Source organism: Cololabis saira, chromosome 17 (genome assembly GCF_033807715.1).
Source record: "Cololabis saira isolate AMF1-May2022 chromosome 17, fColSai1.1, whole genome shotgun sequence".
Lineage (NCBI taxonomy): Eukaryota > Metazoa > Chordata > Actinopteri > Beloniformes > Belonidae > Cololabis > Cololabis saira.
In genome coordinates, this window is record NC_084603.1 from 8,380,925 (window position 1) to 8,386,924 (window position 6,000).

Below are 6,000 nucleotides of genomic sequence, written 5' to 3' on the forward strand. Positions count from 1 at the left end.
GGTCCGTCTCTACTCGTAGAGCTTGAAAAATATGGCTTTTCAGAGCTGCGCCCATCCATGTGGATGCATCTGTTGTTATGCATGATAGAATGTGACACTGAGGCGAAAAGGCCACTGTTTTGGTGACCGGTAGGCTCACTTGTGTTGCTGAAACTCTAAGTGTTTGATGTGTGACTTTATGGATTTGACATTTGTCTTCCTATGCATTTGCATTCTGCCTGTGAGGGGAAACATGATAGGCAGGTTTCCAGCCTGGAATGCTACGTGACATTAGAGGTGGAATCTTCATTCGGTTCAGTACAGAGGACATCCATCCACCGCTCAAACTAACAATTTAGTGCACACATTTACCAGACAAAACAAGACTACGGAAGTGAAATTTAAGTGTTTATACTCCATATTTACCTGATGGGCATCAACATGTTTCTGTGGTCTATCTGTTGCAGGCGCCACAACTTGTTCTTACTTTTTTCTGTATAATTCAGGCTGTGCTTTTGGCAAGAGCGCCGTGACAATTTCCACCAGCGCCTTTTAAATAGACAAGTTGTCCGAGAACAGCATTAACTGAATTTTGAATTCTGTATTCAAAGCAGATTTAGAATGCAAAGTTATTCATCGTCAGCTTCACAGATTGGTTACAGGGCATGTAGCAAAGAAAGTAATTAATATGAAATGGATTCCAGAGCAGCCTCTTACCAGTCAGAGGCGGTAACAGATTGAGAGAACAAAAAAGGCAGGAAGAGGGTAAAGTAAAATGATGTTCGACTGCAGGGGTACATATTTGTACAAATATAATACACACATGCACATGCATACAGATTTGAGAATTTCTGTTTTATGAGCAGAGTTGCGTTCTGCTCTCCAGCCAGCCTTTCAGGTCCCATTGTAACACCATGGAGGGAAGGACCTCCATTTTACTAAGATAAATGAGCCACAACCTTTCTTTTGATCCTTGTAGTTGCTGCATTTCTCAAACATGCTGCAATCAGCACTACTTAAACTCTAAATGCTCTCAGCTTTGCTCCAGTTCTTGTCAATTTGACTCATGGCAATTATACATCATAGTCTTTATAGCGTTTTCAGTCTTTCCTAACACAAGGGGATTGTCTGACTCAAAAATAGATGAATTTCTTTTCATAGTTTTGATCAAAGAAAATTGGTGATTTGGTTGCCTTTTGAAATGTGTGACTAATTAATTTCTACAAGGACCTAAAACCTCTGTTTGGGGGCCTAAACAGAACTAATCAAACGTGTTGCTTTACGACGATGGCTCAATTGATTTTTACAGTTCTTTAAATGGATTAGTGACCCAAATTGTCAGTACCATCCATCTGTGTTTTTTACCTGCATTAAGGAGAAAATTAACAGATCTGAAGCTTAGAGATGCTTTCATCAAATATATATGCTTGACTAGTCGCTTGACATGCTGGTGGCTGAAATTGATGTCCAGACGATTCAAATGGTTCATTTTAAAACCCAAACCAAAAAACTGGGATTCTGTTTTCACGTGTAACCGACACTAATGAGATACAGCATGAAAAGGGAGCCGCTATTAATAGGTGTGATTGTTCTCCTCAGTTAACAGTGGTCTTATAATCTCTCACTACAAGTGAAAGGTGTCCTTTTCAAAACCGGTCCAGTACTTTGCGTTCATGTTTCATGTGCAAGTCATTCTGGTTTATAAAGACCAGTAATGTGAGATGTGAATACTGCTCTTTTTAAGCAAGGTAACCTTTTAATGCGATGCAGAAATTTAGATACAGAGTTTTTTTTCTCTTGTTCTGGATTTAGCACTTATCCGTCCTGCTGGCCGGTTACTCCACTTAACAAAAGTGATAAGCAGACAGGAAGTTGATTGTTTGGCTTGGTGTTAAACTGTTTAGAAATGCACATTGTTGGAGCTGAGAACCAAAACTCCCAAAACGCTGCAAAAAAGCAATAACATTTTACCCAACCACAAATGATGGCTTTTAATGGAAGTCTAAATGCTGCCCGAGCCTGGCTGCTAGTTTAGGCCACAGCTAATTACAGCGTGTGCACCAGCTGCCACAATTTGAAAGCAGATATTTATTTATTTGTTTATTGGTCATCATGCTTTGAGTGACTCGCCTGGGTGTGGTGGAGCAACCTTCTGAGCATGCAAAGAGAAAATAAGACTCATCTGTTCCTGGTGTCTAAGGAAAGTGACACAGTGCATTAATCTGCCAAGCTGCTCCTCACCTCTAATGAAGTCTGTGAAAAATCCCTTTTAATTAAGTACAGGGGCTGTAGTCGATGCCTCTCCCTCTTCATTAGAAAAAAGGATTTCTCCCATCCCAGAACTGCCAATGAGTGAGACGGTAGTGGCTGTGGGCATGTCTCTCACGTCACGGTCCAATCTATACGATGGAGCGAGAGGAGGTTGAAAGCGAGGGCAACTAGTTTATGCAAAGTATTGCCTCTGAATTCACTGTGAGATTTTCTGCTTGGCCTCTTGAGGAGGTACTTTTTATAATCCATGGCAATGTGAGGCATTAGTCCACCAGCTTAACATAACAATACTTCTGATAGAACCACTAATACATAGCTACACTTCGGGTTATTAAAGAGCGACAGCCATGACTCTGGGTGGAAAAGGTTAGTAGCCCTTAAACATTTGCCTGGAGACACAAGAGCTCCTATTGTTTGAACGTAAAGGTCACCTGGGGCTAAACGTTTTCATTGTTTTTAGTTCCAACATTAACTGTTGAAGAAACCGATTCTGTCTTGGTAGTCAAGCTGAGAAAATAATTAAACAATTTAAAAATGAATGTTTCCCCTTGACAGATGCTCTATGGTTGACACTCTTGGTGTCATATTTCCTCAGTGACAACTGCTGCCGGCAATGAAGCTGTTTGAGAAGCAGATAAAACCTTCTAAGCATGGCTTTGCTGTACGTTTAGAAAAGACTTGCTTGGATTAAGTCAGTTTCTTGACTTATTACTTTTATTTGAGACACTGTAATACCACAGATTTTTTTTTAACGTATTTTTTTTCTCTTCCCGAGTACAGGTGTTTGAATTGTGATTTAACTATAATGTGGCTTTTTTTCATAGTAGTCAACCATTTAGTAACTTTTTGTTACAACACAATAGCCGTGCATGGCTTACAATCCGTGTATGTGTGTATGTGTCGGCAGGCAGTGGAACTGCGTCTTTTTCCCTCGCTGAACACAATATACAGTTTGACTCTTGCCACAATAATCTGAATGATTTATGGCGTCTCTTTTGCCGTTAGCCACTCTGCTGCTTCATGGTGACACATGGTTGGGACGCAGCTATTCTCCGTGGCCTTTGGGCAAGGAAGAACACTCATAAAGAATTCAGCTTTTTTGCTAGTTCCCATTAAAAGTCTTTCAGCATTTTTATTTTATATAGTCTACTATTGCAGCTACAGGCTATTGGATGAGTTTGTGTGTGTGCGTGTGTTTTCTTCTTCTTTTTTTCTTTAAACATGGTGCCCTACAGGTGAAGACTGGCTCTGAGAATGGAGGGGAGAGGAGTTATCTTGGACTGCCAGTAACCTCATCTGATAGGCACTGACGAAGACCTCCTCCGCACTGGAATCGTTCTCTAGAGACCTCGACTGGGAGTGCCGGAGCATCATGTAGTCAGAATATTGGTGAGTAAATATTACAATGGTGAAGTTCCAACACTACTCCCAGCTGCAACATTATTCAAACTTTCATAACTGTATTTTAGTGCTTCATGGACCTGCACTCCTGCACAAACATTGTGTGCTTGAGAACTGTGGCTCTGTCCCCTCAGGATGGTGCATTGTGTTCATTCAATGGCTCTGTAGTCCCAGATCCCCACCAGCTGACGCACGGTAAGTAGTTCTGCAAAATCCATTTTATCCTTTAATGAACAAAAGGGGGAGTGGGCAAAGCATGTCAGTAAAAATGAAGATTTCTCTCTGATTCACAATTACTCAGTTTGTGGTAGTCAATACAGTAATACTTCATCCGTTTTGAATGCAGTCATATGATATCACTGCATCACATCTGCAAATGAAATCCACTTTATGTGCCTGGCTCCCCCACGGTCGCGTACTCAGGGCATGAGTGGATTGTGAACACAGCTCTTCACAGGGCAGATGCCATTTCTCTTACTAAACATTTTGAAGAGCGAGAGGCCCTGGAAAAAGCTCTAGACAAAGCCCCAGGCCCTCCATTTAATTGGCAGATGGAGTTGATCGGGCAGACAGGTTTTGAAGTTGGCCAGAGCATTAACCTTTAAAAGGACAGAGGAGAGCTGAGCTGAAACTCTGGCCCACTGAGCAGGCCCTGCTTACGGAGACTGGGGGGTTTAACTGCTCACTGCCTCCTCATCCATATTGCTTTGCTTTCAAAAGATAAAAACGGCAGACAGAGCCAGGCAGCACAGAGCTTGGCTGCGATGGTCTCTTTTATAACTTTTTCAATTTATCCACTATTTCTGTCAGAAATGACTGCATCTGAAGCTATTTTGTTGAACAAATGATAGTAATTTTCAGTCCGACAGCAGCTGGAGTCTATCGCAGGTTGTTCTCGGATTCTTTGTCAGTTGTCAGAAGTCATTAGTAAGAGCAAAATTGGTATTTGCTCTGTTGAGAGAGGAAGAAAAGGAAAGAAGGAAGAGACCTCAATGGATATGGCCATATGAACTCTGGTCTAATATATAAACCCTAATATCAATTCAATTCTGTAGCTTTACAAGACTTCTCAAATTTCCTTGGCCCATTTTCTCTCGTAAATGATCCCCCAGGTCGAGGCCACAGCCGATCATGCCTGGAATAGTGCTCCTCATGGTGATTCATTCAGTTTACCTTGGAGAAGGAAGCCAGTAGTGAAAATTCAACAAATGGCAGAAAAAGAGGTGCATGGACGGGTCACTGTAATCCCCCAGTCACAGCAGGCTTCCCACAGTTGATGCCTCTGTGCTGTTTTATGCATTGCAGATTCTCCAAATGTCTCTGCACCATTACTTTCACTTGCATTGAAGTGAATCATGATTTGCTTGTAGCAGTCTTTCTAAAAGTGTAATGCTTTCTTTGCAGTTGGCTACAGCATTTGTACCAGAGAGTTGGTAGTTTGCCTTTTGTTTTTCGTGCTTTCCATTTCCATTTCCATTTCTCCCTCTTGGCACAGTCATACTGCTAGGAAAAAGAGTTGTACTTCGGTTTAACCACCCAGATGAAGTCGCTCAGCTGAGAGAGAAACACCAGGTACAGGAAGTATCCAGAAGCAGCACAAATGTATTCTTCTCCTGCTTATCCAATGTAAACCTTGAAATCTCTCAGAGAGGACACTGTCACATCTAGATATTATGCTTTTCTTTATGTATAGCCAGATAAGTATTATGCACTTTGTTCCCATAGCTACCATCTTTAAATCCTCAGCAAACATTGTCTGTGATGAGCTCAAACATTGGCTGTGGCAGCTCAACGTGTAAAGCTCAACCAGTGTGATCCCTGTATCTTTTTGTAATTAGAATAAGATTTAATTCCAGCTCCAAGGCCAGCAAAGATTTTTCTTTCTTTCTGTTTTTATATGTTCTGATTTACTAGATTGTTATAAGGCAGCAGAACTGCATATTGTTACTCCGTAGCTGTTGAAATGTGGTTCCCTGATGGAGGAGCTCTCTGCTCACGTTGAAGAGTGGCCATGCATCAGCATGGTTCAGAGCTGCGCCTTCCCTCCATCTTGCAGCAGCTCACTCTTGAGTAACACACTTTAAAAAGAAGCATTGTGTGAATGCACTGTCCCTCCCCAAGATGACGCAAACAGCGGTCACTTCTTAGTGCTGCTGAGCAAAGTTAAGCTGTTTTAGAGAAAAGGATAACATTTTCAACTGAATGATTCAAGTCGTCTTCAAAGCCTTTGGTTATCTTTCAGACTATCACTATAAGGATTTTAGATTTTCTTTATTCTTGTGCTTTCCCATAATACAATCTCAACGTTAAAGAAAAAGTCAGTGATAAACCCACACACCTATTTTTATT